Source organism: Corylus avellana, chromosome 4 (assembly GCF_965113065.1).
Source record: "Corylus avellana chromosome 4, dhCorAvel1.hap1.2, whole genome shotgun sequence".
In the NCBI taxonomy this organism is placed as follows: Eukaryota; Viridiplantae; Streptophyta; class Magnoliopsida; order Fagales; family Betulaceae; genus Corylus; species Corylus avellana.
Genome location: NC_142493.1, coordinates 17,879,374 through 17,894,111, shown reverse-complemented (window position 1 = coordinate 17,894,111; position 14,738 = coordinate 17,879,374). Strand labels below are relative to the sequence as shown.

Here is a 14,738-nt window from a genome sequence, read left to right as displayed (position 1 = left end):
CGTTAGAGCAATGATTTTTCTTTGCCATTATTTGCTTAAAGAATTAAAAACTGAGTAGCTTACAGTAAATGATCCCTTGACCTTGTGGAATAATTTAAAGGAGAGATACGAGCACCAGAAGACAGTTATCCTCCCAAAAGCTCGTTATGATTGGATGCACCTGAGGTTGCAAGATTTCAAGAGTGTCAGTAACTATAACTCTAAACTCTTTAAATTCAGCTCACAATTAAAATTGTGTGGAGAAAAAGTCACTGACGTGGATATGTTAGAAAAAATATATACCACATTTCATGCCTTGAATGTGCTCCTGCAGCAACAATATCGAGAGCGTAATTTCACAAGATATTCTAAACTAATATCTTGTCTTCTAGTGGCTGAGCAAAACAACGATCTATTAACGAAAAATCATCAATCTCATCCAATGGGTTCTACACCATTTCCTGAAGCAAATGGAACCTCATTTCATGGTAATAAAGGAAACCATGGTCGTGGACGTGGACATCGTAGAAAAAATTATAAAGGTCAAGGGGAATGTATTCAAAATTCTTACAAAAGAAATCCTCCATACCACCAGAAGTGGAACCACTTTAAGGCGAAACAAAATGAAAACTAGGGGTGAAATAGCGGTTGCGGTTAGCGGTTAGTGGCTAAAACCGCTAACCGCAACCGCCTAGGCGGTTAGTAAATTTTACTAACCGCCTCCGCTAACCGGGTAGCGGTTAACCGCCTAGGCGGTTAACCGCCCGGTTAGCGGTTAACCGCTTTGGAATAACCGCTTTTTTTCTAACCGCTTTTTTTGGGCTTTTTTCTTTGGACCGATTTTGGGCCGGGTTTGGACCGGGTTTGGGCCGGTTTTTGGCTCACTTTAAACATTTTTTTTCTCATTTTTTTTTCCCTTTCCATGGCAATTTTAGCATTAAAAATTGCTATATACCAAAATCTTGTTAGCCACCTTCTACAAATCTACACATCATATAATATACAAATAAAATTACAACAAAATCATCACTTCACTTGTAGTCTTATACATAAACTCACAAGCAAGTTCATAAACTCACACATAGAAATAAAATAAAATACAAACAAATTCATAAACTCACAAGCAACAAAAAAAACCAACATATATGGTTAAACTTGAAGCTTGAGGCTCATTTCAATCAACCAAAAAAAGTTCATAAACTCACAACTTATTGTTATTATATATATATAATATATAAATATATATTATATTTAAAAAAAAACGGTTAGCGGGTAGCGGTTAGTGGATTTCCAAAACCTACTAACCGCTAACCGCAACCGCCTAGGCGGTTAGCGGTTTTTACTAACCGCTTTCAAAGCGGTTAGGCGGTTAGGCGGTTAACGGTTATAACGGTTATAACGGTTAGCGGTTAGCGGTTGCGGTTAGGCGGTTTTAAATTTCACCCCTAATGAAAACAAAGCTTTACAAAATAAACCTACAAAGAACTATGAAGATAAATGTTACAGGTGTGGTATGAAAGGACATTGGCCGCGTACATGTCGTATGCCTAAGCATCTGGTAAACCTATATCAAGCCTCCATAAAAGAAAAGGGTATTGAAATGAATTTTGCTAATCACAGTAATTATGAAGATTCTCCAATTTTTCTTGATACTCTAAATGGAGAGGGTAACATTCATCTTGATGTTTATGATTTCTTTGTAGACTCTAGCACAAAAACTAATCTTTTGAATGGTGATAAATATGTCTACAACAATTAATATGTTTTCATTATGTCTTAATCACAATATGTTTACATTGTCAAATTTGATTGTATTTTGTTATTTTCTTTTTGATTAATGCAATTTAATATATATTTTGTTTATATATGAAGGCATGGGTCATATTAATGGAATGATTAATTCCAAGATGATTGGTGAAGATTTGTATCTAGCAGACAGTTATACAATGCACACAATTCTTAGAGATAAGAAATATTTTCAATACTTGATATTAAACAAAGCTAGTGTTGATAAGCGCCGAATATTGTACATTCAAGCCCCCTAATTTGCATATGTTAATTTCTTAGCATTATTATTTGTTTCATTTTGTTTTGTTTTTGTGTTTTCAGGTGTTTAATAAAGATATAAGAAAATCATTGATTTTGGGCTCAAAATGCATTTAAAGTATTGTAGCAAAGTTACTGTAGCGGGGTTACTATAGCAAAGTACTGTAGCACGTTACTGTAGCTACAATACGCTCGAGCGCAGTTATAGTGTGCTTGAGCACACACGGGTGGCATAGACGAAAAGGAGTCTGAAATTGATAAGGAAAGTTTTTCTAGGTCTCCCAATCCGACTAGGAGACTGAATTACGATTTTTCTGGAATTCCTAGGGCTTCTAAGGTTCTCCTAATCCCTATAAATAGGCCTCTAAGCATTGAGAAAAGAGACACTCCGTTTTCTAGAGTTAGAAATCAGAAATTTGTCTTTAAAGCTTAGAAGATCATGAGCGGCTAAACCCCTTCATGGGGTGTTGATGTAACCCTATCCAAGCACAATGGTTTAATTGTATTTAATTTCTAGATTTTCAATTTATATATGTTGATTGTATAACTATGAGAATTGCTACCTTTTGATTTTGTTCTTAATTATTAAATGCAATTGTTCTTAAATTCCAAATTCAATATTTGTGAAATTCTTCTTTTGTCTTAGAAAGTATTTTACTTTTGTTGATCTCAAATCATTATTGTTTTCTGTGATTATGAGGATGATGGTTATACAATGGGTTTAATTGACATATGATCAGTAGGATTTGATAGGCCATGCATAAAGAAGACGGATTGTATAACACCCTAGTTTAATGTAATTTAGGTAGACAGTTTGTGCCAACCGAAGATGGGTTACACTTATTCATTGATTGTATGTATCCTATTAAATAATTTGATAATTTATACTTAGGGAAGACGGGCCGTACCGCATCTTAGTGGTTAGGTGGACGATCCGTGTCAACCGAAGATAAATTATGCTTATTCTTTAATAAGGTAGTTTCTTGTTTATTTATAACATGCATAGAATGAATTTCTGGGATTAATTATGATTAGCCATTGTTATGCGGATAGAGGTGAAGTCAATATCCTACACCCTCTCTCTTATTTTAAATCTCTTTTATTTTCATGGACTTTAGTTTTAAAGAAAATCAAATCAATTCTCTTTTTAATTAAGTTAATTTTAATCTTTCGAATTTGATAGCAAAACTCATGCAGTCCTTGAGGTTCGACACCCTCAATATAGCCCTATCCTACGGGATTCGTCCTATTGCGAGTGGTAATTTTATAATTGATATTTTTTGTCACAAAAATACCACATCAATTTTTGGCGCCGTTGCCCGGGACTGCTTAACGGTTTCATTATCAAATTTTAAGGATTGATTTTAGCTTAATTTTTAATTTTCTGTTTTTCTTTATTTTACGGTTCTAATTTAATTCTTTTTTTTTTTTTTTTTTGTGTTTTATTTTGGTTTTGTTGAGTTTTCACTCAGGTCCGTAGCTGCCCATCCCTGTGACTGTGATCGAGCGCAGATCGCGTGCGATCGAGCTCAAGTACGCACTCTAGCAAGAATTCAGCAAACTGCGCTCGCACCCATTTGTGACAGTACACTCAAGCGCACCAGCAGCAGTCTACATCCAAATTCCAGCGCATCTAAGGGCTATTTGTGAGCTTTAATTTATTTTATTTTATTTTTTGTCTTAGTTTGTCTTTATTTTATTTTATTTTACTTTATTTTTGTTTCTGTTTTTATTTTCTTTTTAGTTTATGTTAGGTCGCCGTTCTTTGTCTTTGCCATTAATTACTTGCGACCTCGACATTGAACACACTCTTAGACAACTTAGAGCCGAAAGGAACTCTAAATTGCTAAGAGCACACACCACTGAGACCATGGGTGACCATGTGGCTTTAAGAGATCATTATCTCCCTGCCACATACACTTCCCCCACATGTCTCAGGCTACCGGACATTACGGCAAACCACTATGAGATTAAGCCTAGCACCATACGAAGTTTACCATCTTTCCTAGGGCTTAGCAATGAAAACCCTTATGACTTCCTCAATGAGTTCTTAGCAATCTGTTTAACCATTAAATTGACTAGATTCACTGAGGATGCTCTAAGGATGCATCTCTTCCCTTTCTCCCTAAAGGAAAGAGCCAAACATTAGTTTAATTCCATGGCACCAAACTCCATTACTTCTTGGGCTGAATTGCAACAAGAATTTTTGAAGAAATACTTCCCCATAGGAAAAACCAATGACATTAGGAGAGCTATCACTAGTATTTCCTAATATGAGGGCGAGCAATTCCGTGAGACCTGGGAGAGACTGAGAGACCTTCTTAGATCATGCCCACACCACGCTATCCTAAAATGGCAGCTAGTGCAAAGTTTTTATGATGGCTTGACCGAGCCTCATAGACAAATGGTAGATGCATCTTGTGGGGGGACATTTATGTTGAAGAGTGAGGATGAAGCATGGGCCTTGTTTGAAAATTTAAACAGTAATTCTATTCATCATGCTTCCACTAGACGTAGGGCACCTGCACCTAAAGCACCAAAGGCCGATGGTCTTTTTGAGGTAGGAAATTCTGATATAGCCACCCAAGTAGTTGAGGCTATTGCCAAAAAGCTAGATCAAATGATGACTGCTGGTTTTTCTCCTAATACTGCTCACATGCACACACCACATGAACCATGCTCATTTTGTTCTAGTCCTATGCATCATGTAAATGACTGCCCTACTGTTGGAAATTATACTGGTGTTGCTAATGAGCAGGTTAATGCAGCTTTCTCCAGACCGGGTAATGATCTGTATTCCAATACCTACAACTCGGGTTGGAGAAATCATCCCAACTTCTCATGGAAGAATCCAAATTCAGGCAACTTAGCCTCAGGGCCACACAATCAAGCTCAATCTAACAGGCAACCCTACCAACCTCATTCCACTTACCGGCCTCCATAGCAGCAATACCAGGCCGCACCATCTCCTCGATCGGATTCCGACTTCCAAGATCAAATATTGAAAACTCAAGATCACTTGTTGAAAATTGTGAGCGAGATAAGTCAGTCCGTCAAATCTCAACAGGAGACAGTGAACTCACACTCCCAATCCATTGCCAAGCTAGAAGCTCAAGTCGGACAATTTGCCAATGCCCTCAACAGGAGGGACGAAGGAAGGCTTCCAAGTCAGCCAGTGACCAACCCTAGGGGACTATACATGGTAGAAGGAAGCACATCTGATCTGGAGCAAGTTCAAGCCATCACCACATTGCGAAGCGGAAGACTGGTTGACAATCATGTGGAAGGAAAGGAGGATGAGCAAATTGAGGCCCCACAAAATTTGCATCAGGACAAGGGTAAACAAGTAAGCATCAAGGCATCTTCATCATCTGCCCCCACTCCTGAGGTACCATATGAGCCTAAGGTCCCATTCCCAGAGCGGCTTAAGGCACCCTCCCACTTCGGGAAACAAGGAGAGAATGTACAAGACATGATGGAAACCTTCAAGCAGGTTCAAATCAACATCCCACTCCTTGATGCCATCGGGCAAATTCCAAGCTATGCAAAATTTCTCAAGGACTTGTGCACTCAAAAGAGGAAGAATCGGAAGCACATTTCGAAGAAGGTCATTCTCACCGAGCAAGTAAGCTCTCTGGAGTGGAAAGTTTTTCTAGGTCTCCCAATCCGACTAGGAGACTGAATTACGATTTTTCTGGGATTCCTAGGGCTTCTAGGGTTCTCCTAATCCCTATAAATAGGCCTCTAAGCATTGAGAAAAGAGACACACCGCTTCCTAGAGATAGAAATCAAAAATTTGTCTTTGGAGCTTAGAAGATCATGAGCGGCTAAACCTCTTGTTGGGTGTTGATGTAACCCTATTTAAGCACAATGGTTTGATTGTATTTAATTTCTAGATTTTCAATTTATGCATGTTGATTGTATAACTATGAGAATTGCTACCTTTTGATTCTGTTCTTAATTATTAAATGCAATTATTCTTAAATTCCAAATTCAATATTTGTGAAATTCTTCTCTTGTCTTAAAAACTATTTTACTTTTGTTGATCTCAAATCATTCTTGTTTTCTATGATTATGAGGATGATGGTTATATAATGAGTTTAATTGATATATGATCAATAGGATTTGATATGCCATGCCTAGGGAAGACAAATTGTACTACACCCTAGTTTAGTGTAATTTAGGTAAATAGTCCATGCCAACCAAAGATGAGTTACACTTATTCATTGATTGTATGTATCCTATTAAATAATTTGATAATTTATACATAGGGAAGACGGGTCGTACCGCATCTTAGTGGTTAGGTGGACGATCCATGCCAACCGAAGATAGATTATGCTTATTCTTTAATAAGGTAGTTTCTTGTTTATTTATAATATGCATAGAATGAATTTCTAGGATTAATTATGACTAGCCATTTTTGTGCGGATAGAAGTGAAGTCAATACCCTACACTCTCTCTTATTTTAAAATCTATTTTATTTTCATGCACTTTAGTTTTAAAGAAAATCAAATCAATTCTCTTTTTAATTAAGTTAATTTTAATCTTTCGAATTTAATAACAAAACCCTTGCAGTCCTTGAGGTTCGACACCCTCAATATAGCTCTGTCCTACAAGATTCGTCCTATTGCGAGTGGTAATTTTATAATTGATATTTTTGGTCACAAAAATACCACATCAAGTGTCAATACAATTTCAGGTTCATCAAACCTAATCGAAGGCTCTAGAAGAGCGAATATCATATTGCCAAAAGGAAGAAAATTTTGTATGGACGATGCTTTGTATTATTCTAAATCTAGAAGAAATTTAATCAATTTTAAGGATATTCGTCTAAATAGTTACATGTTGAAACCACTAATGTAGGCAGTAATGAATATCTTCATATTACTTCAACAATATCGCGCCAGAAGGTCATATTGGAAAAACTGTCTGTTTTCTCTTCCGGCTTGTATTATACAACAATAAGAACAATTAAATCACATGTTGTGATGCACCAGAAGTGCTCTAATCCAAAGATGTTTATGCTTTGGCATGGTCGTCTTGGACATCCGGGAACAATTATGATGGGTCGAATAATTGAGAACTTTCATGGGTATCCCTTCAAGAACCAGAAGATTCTTTTACCAAGTGATTGTCCTTGTGATGCATGTTCTCAAAGTAAACTTGTTATCAAACCATCCCCTTCTAAGATAATTATTTATTCTCCATCTTTTTTAAAAAGAATTCAGGGGGATATATATGGGCGGATTCATCCTCTATGTGGGCCATTTAGATATTTTATGGTTTTAATAGATTCATCAACTAGGTGGTTACATGTTTGCTTACTTTCTACTCGTAATAGTGCATTTGCTAGACTTCTTGCTCAAATAATTAGATTAAGAGCACAATTTCCTGATTATCTAATTCAATCTATTCGGATGGATAATGCGGGTGAATTTACATCTTGATAAGTGCCAAATATTCCATATTTCGACCCATTTATTTACATTAGTTAATTATTTAGTTGTGCAGTTATTTAATGTTTTGTGTTTTTAATATTTTGTAGGTCGTTGAAGAAAAACTACAGCTTTAAATGGAAAAAATGCAAAGTTTGGAAGAAAGCATACTTTGAGAAGACCTAGATGATGTAGTTAAGTTTCACCAAATCTAAGAAAAATGTTAAATTAGATTTAAGATCAGATTGGATAAGATTTCGGATTGGATTCAAATTCAGATTCTATACATGTATAGTATTTCGATCATAACTTTCTGCTCAAATGTCAAATTGAAGTGATTCAAGAGGCATTGGAAAGATAATTCAGAATACTACAATTCATTATGAAATAGGATTTTCCCATATGGGACGGTTACTATGCCAAAATCGCTCCGCAATAAAAGGACACAAATGTGGATGAATCCTATTCCGATTTCAGACTTCTATTTTGACTGGGAGACAAACCTCCGAATTATCTAAGTTTATTTGGGCTTCTAGGACTTCTCTAAGCCTACAAATAGACTTCTTTGCATTCAAGAAAAGATAGAATTTCAGAGAGAAAAATTCTACAATTTTTCTCTCTTTAGTTTAGGTTTTCTTTAGATTTAGGTTTTATTTTTATGCGGAGCTAAATTCCCAACTAAGATTGGGGATGAAGCCTCACCAATGAAGAACATCAATACTTTCATGTAAGTCTTTATTTATCTGATTTTATTAGGTTTAATATTTCAATTGTTTTACTTCTTTTCAATGTGAGGAGTGATTCCTGGATATCTTTTGTGATTCAAGGATACACTTGATAATTTAAGATAATTTCACATAATTGATTGCTTGATTTTTTTTGCCTAAATAATTGGATATCCCTTGTGATTTGTTCTACGGATACATTTGGGGTTTCAATTAAGATTGGATATCTTTTGTGATTTACGGATACATTTGATGATTTAATTGATATTAGATTCCTCTTGTGATTTGTGCAATGAATGGATACATGAGATGGTTTTGATTAATTGTTTGAAGCATAGTAAAACATATTTAAGATTTTAATTGTGAGAACTGCAGATTAATATGGATAAACATGGAAGTATGTTGTTATGATTCGATGAGTGTGAATTCCCAAACCTTAGTCTTTTATCTCTTAGTTTATTTTAATTAGTTTATATTTTTCTGTTAATTTCAAAAAATCAAAATTCAAAACCTTTTTGGAACTAGATTAGGATTTAATTAGATTTAAATTGCTCTTTCAAGAATACAATTCTCTGTGGGATCGACCTCACACTTGCAATCCATTAAACTACAATCGATTTGTACACTTGCGAGTTAAATAAATTTGCACAACAAGTTTTTGGCACCGTTGCCGGGGACTTGTTCAATTTTTTAAACCAATTTATTTCTAAATTAGTTTTATGCTTCTACTAGTTATAATTAGGATTTTATTTTTCTGCAATTTGTTTTGTTTTACTCGTGTTACTAATAAAAAAAAAAGAAGAGTTTTTTCTTGTTGTTTTTTGTTTTGTTTGGCTTGTTTTACAGTTTTGCAGCAGCACCTTCCGCACACCCCTGCTAGTGCGATTGATCGCAGCCCTGCTACGATCGAGCACACTCGGGACCAAGACAACAAGCTCAAATGCATCTGCGCTCGTTAACTGCCGCATCTTCACTCAAGTGCGATTGAGCGCACATCAGCGCGATCGAGCACACTCACAGCAAAGGCAGGAACTACAACAGTTCCGTAGATTTAAGCCAAAATTTATTTTTGGTCTTTTTTGTGAGTTTTTTAGTTTTAGTTTTTATTTATTTATTTTTTATTTGTGTTAGTCTTTTTTTTAGTTTATTTTTTTAAATTTTTTTTTTAAAAAAAATGGTTAATATTTTATGTAGGATATATGGATGCTGAAAAGTGAGGGGGAAGCATGAATTTTAATTTTAATGATTTTAATGTCTCTCCTAGTTATAGGACACCAGCTCCTACCAACTATCCTCAAAATTTTTACCCACATAAACCATGTTCATATTGTTTCAATCCTTATCATGAGGAAAAAAAATTTTCAGATCTGCGAGCTGAGCTCAACGACTTATGGGACAAATTAGATCAAATCAGAGCAGCTAGATCTAACTTTTCATATGAACAAATGAGTACCAGTTTCTCCAGCCCGGGGTTTGATTCAAATTTCAATTGTTATAACCCGGACTTGAGCAACCAATCTGATTTCTCAGGATCAGCTCAGGCTACAGGAAATTATGCTCACCAATTTGATGAATTGCACCATTCAGAATATCCGCAGTTCGATCATCAAGCTCAACCTCCTGTTTATCAATCTACTACTCAAGTGCCACAGCCTGCACCACAGTCATCACTGAAAGACATGATGAAAGCATTCATGCAATCCATGGATAAGAACATACAAGATATGAAGAATACTACCATGAGCAATTCCAAAGATATACAAGATATGAAGAATACTACCATGAGCAATTCCTAAGATATACAAGATATAAAGAATACTACCTTGAGCAATTCCCAAGATATACAATAGCTAAAAGGTTTCACCAATCAAGCCGTATAGGAGATGAGGAATTCTAACATGGCTAACAACAGAGACATACAAGAACTTAAGCAGGCCGTGACCAAGATAGAAGGACAGATCGGTCATCTAGTTCCTGACTTCAACAAAATAGAGGAAGAAGAGCTTCAAAGTCAGCTGATTGCTGAAAGGCACTACATGATTGATGAGGATGATTCTGAAAATTCTTATCATGAGCATGCCCAAGTCACCATCACACTAGAGAGTGAGGAAATTGTGGATAACAAAAAGGAGGAAAAGAAGGAGGAGCAAGTTGAGCACCCTGAGCAAGTTGAGCACCATGAGAACAGTGAGCCACCAACAGATCCTGATCTACCCAGTGGCATGGAAGTGAGTACTGAAGCTCCTGCTTGCATCACTGTCCCTCTGGAGACATATTAAGAGCCCAAAGCTTCATCGTCTGAATGTCTCAAACAGCCATCTTATGTCAAGATACTCAAGGACTTGTGCACACAAGCACACAAATCTAGGAATTACATTCCTAAGAAGATCCTTCGAAGCAAGCAATTCTACATAAGATGGAGAAATATTCTTCTAGATGGGTATGAAGTTTTGAAGAAGAAGGGGTGGAAGGGATTGGTTAGACATTCGCATGATAGGAGGAAGCGCTGTAAAGTTTTCTCCTCCAGTTTATTTTCTGCACTTCACTCCACAAATTATTTCTTTCGGTTTTCATTATATTGTATTTCTTTTTATTTGTTTTTGTTTCTAACAGCAATTAATCTTTTGATGTTTTGTTTCTGTGAAAAAAATATTCCTGTTAGATTTTGTTGACAGGTGTTTTGGTGTTTAAGTTTGGCGGACGCCCTGACCTTGTTCACACTCAGATTTCTTTACTTCCGATAATGTATTTCAATACTATACATTGAGGGTAATGTGTAATTCAAGTTTGTGGGTATGAAAAAAAACTTTGTCTGTTTATTTTTGTTCTTATTTGTTTATTTTTATTTGTCTTTTTGCATTTTAATTTTTTTTTGAAAAAAAAAAATTGAAAAAAAAATGTGCTATGTTGTTGTCAAGTTTGAGTTAAACTGTCACTGTGATTTACATTTCATTAGCTTACTTAAAGGATTGAACACATCATTATGTCCTTTGAAGTCTGAGTCCTTTGACTTATTTTTGGGTAAAAGAGATTTCACTTGTTTTGAGATAAATTTTTTATGAGCACATTAGCATGTTTTCTATAAGGTATGATGTTTGAGCTTAAGCTTGTTCTCTTTGAGATTTGTCGGATGACCTATTGATGAATAACCATTGGCTTGCAAGATATAAATAATAAAGAGAAGGAAAAAGAAAAGAAAGATCATGTTGAATTTTCTGCTGAATAACCGGACCTCTTGCCTCATTAAGCATTGAGTGTTAGCGTCAAAAGGTGTGAAGTTCAGTGTTGATTTATGATATAGCTAATCTGACATCATAGCCTTTTTGACTTAAGTTAATAAGCCCTTAGGGATGTTTTACATCTAGTGCCCTAAAGCCACATGGCTTGAGAGTCACTGGCCTAATACTTATTACATGGGTCAATTAGAAAGCTTAAGGGAGTTAGATATTGCATAGCCTGTAAAAAAATAAAAATAAAATAAAAAAAGCATATCTTGCCTTAGTTGTTTCATTTGTTAGGGATTCTTACAAATTTTATGGAACTTATCTTGAGTTTAAGCTGAAAGCTTCATAATTGTATGCTAATTACACTTTACACTTTTCAAAAAATATGAGGTCTAAATTGTCCATTTATGAGTGATTTAATTCTGGATTACCTTTTGACTGTGATGATGATGTTTGTCTTTTTACGCTTGCTCATGAATAAGAACCATGGTTTATGTAAAAATTCTTTCTTGTTAACAACATAGTGCACAATGTTTGTGGGTGTCATTCCTGTTAAGCTCTCATGAGACTTCACTCGTTCACTAGGGATGCCTAAGGGTTTAAAAGGCTTGTTGCGTATGCTAAATACAATCGTCTCTCCCATGAAAGAGGATTTATGTTTCTTATTTTTATTTTTTTGTTTCATTTTGTTTTGCTAAGGGACTAGCAAAATGTAAGTTTGGGGGTGTTTGATAAGTGCCAAATATTCCATATTTGGACCCCTTTATTTACATTAGTTAATCCTTTAGTTGTGTCGTTATTTAATGTTTTGTGTTTTTCATATTTTGTAGGTCATTAAAGAAAAACTACAGCTTTAAAGGGAAAAATGCAAAGTTTGGAAGAAAGCATACTTTGAGAAGACCTAGATGATGTGGTTAAGTTTAACCAAATCCAAGAAAAAGGTTAAATTGGACTAAAGATCAGATTGGATAAGATTTCGGATTGGATTCAAATTCAGATTCTGCACATGTCTCATTATTTTGACCATAACTTTCTGCTCAAATATCAAATTGAAGTGATTCATGCGACATTGGAAAGCTAATTCAAAATACTACAATTCATTGTGAAACAGGCTTTTCTTAATTCGGACGATTACTATGCCAAAATCACCCCGCAATAAAAGAACACAAATGTGGACGAATCCTATTTCGATTTCAGACTTCTATTTTGACTGGAGACAAAATCTAAGTTTATTTGGGCTTCTAGGACTTCTCTAAGCCTATAAATAGACCTCTTTGCATTCAAGAAAAGATAGAATTCCAGAAAGCAAAATTCTAAAGTTTTTCTCTTTTTAGTTTAGGTTTTCTTTAGATTTATGTTTTATTTTTATTTGGAGCTAAATTCCCAACTAAGGTTGGGGATGAAGCCTCACCGATGAAGAACATCAATACTTTCATATAAGTCTTTATTTATCTGATTTTATTGGGTTTAATATTTCAATTGTTTTACTTCTTTTCAATGTGTGGAGTGATTCTTGGATATCTTTTGTGATTCAAGGATATACTTGATGATTTAAGATAATTTCACATGATTGATTGCTTGATTTTATTTGCCTAAATAATTGGATATCCATTGTGATTTGTTCGATGGATTAATTTGGTGTTTCAATTAAGATTGGATATCTTTTGTGATTTATGGATACATCTGATGATTTAATTGATATTGGATTCCTCTTGTGATTTGTGCAATAAATGGATACATGAGATGGTTTTGATTAATTGTTTGAAGCATAGTAAAACATATCTAAGATTTTAATTGTGAGAACTTCAGATTAATATGGATAACTATGGAAGTATGTTGTTATGATTCGATGAGTGTGAATTTCCAAACCTTAGTCTTTTATCTCTTAGTTTATTTTAATTAGTTTATGTTTGTCTATTAATTTCAAAAAATCAAAACTCAAAACCTTTTTGGAACTAGGTTAGGATTTAATTAGTTTAGATTTAAATTGCTCTTTCAAGAATACAATTCTCTATGGGATCGACCTCACACTTGCAATTCATTAAATTACAATCGATTTGTGCACTTGCGAGTTAAATAAATTTGCACAACACATCTCAAGCATTTTATGACTATTGCATGTCAATTGGAATTAATGTTTAACATCATGTTGCTCATACTCATACTCATACTCATACTTAAAATGGTTTAGCTAAATCGTTTATTAAACGAATTCAGTTAATTGCTCAACCTTTGCTTATGAAAACAAAATTACTTGTTTCTGTTTGGGGACATGCAGTATTACATGCTGCATCATTAGTTCAGATCAGACCAACAACTCACCAAAAATATTCTCCTTTGCAACTTGCATTTGGTCAAGCACCAAATATTTTTCATTTTCGTATTTTTGATTATGCTGTATATGTTCTAATTGTGCCACCTCAACACACTAAGATGGGACCTTAATGTAGACTTGGAATTTGTGTTGGTTTTAATTCTTCTTCTATCATTAGATACCTAAAGCCTTTAACTGGTGATATTTTTAAAGCACGTTTTGAAGATTGTCATTTTGATGAAAACAAATTCCCATCACTAGGGAAAGAAAAGTCGCTGCCAGAAGCACAACAAGAAATCACTTGGAATAATTCGATGTTATCTCATTTTGATCCTCGTACAAATCAATGTGAACTAGAAGTTCAAAGGATCATTCAATTGTAGAGTATAGGAAATAAATTGCCGGATGTATTTACTGAAAACAAGAAAATAGTTAAGTCTAACATTTTAGTTGCTAATACTCCAGCAAAGATAGAAGTCCTATAGAACAATCAATTAATACAACAGCAAATGAGTCTAAGGCACGCCTAAAGTGTGGAAGACCTATTAGTGCAAAGGATAAGATTCTCGGGAAGACAAAAGCTCAAGGAAATGAAATCGGTGCTCTTGAAAAGGCCTTACCCACAAAACAGGCAACGAAAATTGATCCATCCAAACTTTTTGTACAAAATTCTTCTGGAAAAGAATCCCTCGAAGAGGAATCTCCTGAAGAGTTACCCCCTAAAGAGGAAAAGGTACCTAAAAATAATGAGATCTTAATAAATTATGCAAGTGCATGAGAAATATTGGATATAAATAAAATTGTTGTCAACAACATATTTTCATTTAAAGTTGCATTTGACATTACCAGAAGTAATGATGATACTGAATCACATAGAAATGATTGGCCAATGTGGAAGGAAGCAATTCAGGCAAAATTGAACTCACTAGCAAAACGTGAAGTATTTGGACTTGTAGTCCAAACACCTGAAGGTGTATTGCTTGTTGGATACAAGTAGGTATTTGTACGAAAACGT

At 34.9% G+C, this 14,738-nt stretch overlaps 1 pseudogene; it reads left to right on the top strand.

Annotated features, from left to right (window-relative positions):
- Positions 1 to 3,772: 3,772 nt before the first annotated feature.
- On the top strand, positions 3,773 to 14,720 carry LOC148586392 (uncharacterized; annotated as a pseudogene).
- The last annotated feature ends 18 nt before the right edge of the window (positions 14,721 to 14,738 follow it).